This window comes from Lotus japonicus, chromosome 1 (assembly GCF_012489685.1).
Source record: "Lotus japonicus ecotype B-129 chromosome 1, LjGifu_v1.2".
NCBI lineage: Eukaryota > Viridiplantae > Streptophyta > Magnoliopsida > Fabales > Fabaceae > Lotus > Lotus japonicus.
In genome coordinates this window covers 3090870-3092680 of record NC_080041.1, presented here as the reverse complement: position 1 = coordinate 3092680, position 1811 = coordinate 3090870, and the positions used below count along the sequence as shown (strand labels likewise).

At 39.5% G+C, this 1811-nt stretch overlaps 1 pseudogene; it reads right to left on the bottom strand.

The window, feature by feature from the left end:
* Nucleotides 1-350: 350 nt before the first annotated feature.
* On the bottom strand, nucleotides 351-1562 carry LOC130733082 (F-box protein At5g07610-like; annotated as a pseudogene).
* Nucleotides 1563-1811: the final 249 nt, after the last annotated feature.

The window sequence follows — 1811 nt, the reverse complement described above, 5'->3', positions numbered from 1 at the left end:
TTACCATGCTGTTGAAGCCATGAATTCTTCTTTAGATCTATGTTGGTTCCCTAGAAAATACTCTTCGTCCTTTTTTATAAAACCCTATAAAAGTAATTTTAATTACAAAATCTCTTCCCTCCCCTCATGAATCAAATAAAAATAAGTTATTTTTCCTCCCCTCCCTTCCTATGAACCAAACATAATAAGTATTAAAATTCCTCCCCTCCCTTCCCCTCCCCTTCATTAAAATCCCTCCCCTCCCCTCCCCTCATTTGAACCAAACAGTATGTAAGATCTCTATTTTCACTTTTTACATCATGACCGCTCCAAGATGCATCTCACCCACAGAAAAATTCACACCACTTCATTCATAGTTCAATCTACTATAAATTACTCAAAGCCCAACCACAGTACTAGAAACAACACCTAGTTGACTTTTAGCCAGAAAAATAACAATGGCCACAAGATTCTACACCCTATAATCAATAATGACTATTTCATATGCAATTAGCATAGGTTTTCAAAATGCAGAAGAACATGACCGGAAGTTATAAGGAATCTTGCAGTTGAACCCATCTCAAAATCACATACTTTTCTGGAAGTTTTATCCATAGGATCATAGAAAATGGCTCCTTCTCGACTTACAATCAAGACCAACATTGATGATTTCTTCTCCTTGCCTTTTGCCGTGTGAAAAATGAAATCTCTCATAACATGCCAGTTGCAAACTATTTGTGGAAATTCAACTCGCACGGGATTAAGATCAATACAGTGCCTCAATGACCATCATAAACACTATTAAGGGAGTTTCCTGGAAGCATCAAATACAAATGACCCACAGACTCTCCAAAATAATAAAGCCCTTTAGACCATTCCAAATCAGACTCCGGCATTGGATAATTTTTGAGACACTGATTATCAACATCAAAATACACCGAAAACTCACCTTTGTTGCACCAATGAATGGCACCATTGTAGTAAACCCCCTTAGCAGCATTCAGTGCAAATGGGATAGACACAGAAACCCCACGGCCAATACGGGAATGGGTTTTGAATGTATATACATGGAACACCCAGTCTGAAGTAGGTCGATAGATTGGATAGCTGCTAGCCGCAACTGAAACGACTTTATAGCGAGGCGATATGGAGGGGTCATAAACAAGATAAAGATAAATTCTGTTGCTTTTGTTCCTAAATGGATGCTACGCAAATTGAGAGTGGTGAAGTGTCGGGTACTAGGGTTGCAGATGAAGTAGGTGGTGCCATACTTGTGACGGCAGAGGAGAAGACCGTTGCAGGAACGAAGGACGGTGACATTGGAGTGATTGAGGAAATCCAAATTGAGAACATGGGGTGTTGGGGTTGTTGGTGTGGTACTGGTGAAGGAGAGGATGTGTGGTGGTGGTGGGCCATAATAATACTGAAACATACCTAGCATATCGTTGGAGAAGATAAGGGAATTGGGGTAGCGTTGGCGTTGTTGGTGGTGAAGGGAATGAGAGTCATTAAATTGTTGGTCGGAGACGAGTGTCTGCCACTGCTTCGAGACGCACTTTAATCGGATAAGGGGTTTCAACCAGTGGCGGACCTTAAGGTTGACATAGGGGAGCTGTAGCTCCCTCAGAGATTTGACAAAAAAATATTTAGCATATAGGATATATATTATACTATGTAAAATCACATATATAATACATAACAAGTATCAGTTGCAGTAGTAAAAAGTTATTGTTTAAATTATATGTTGAGTATTTGATTCTTAGGAGCCCCACTTTTGAAAATATATTTAACCTTCACCACACACGGGTTTAAATTGTGAGAGCAATTTAATA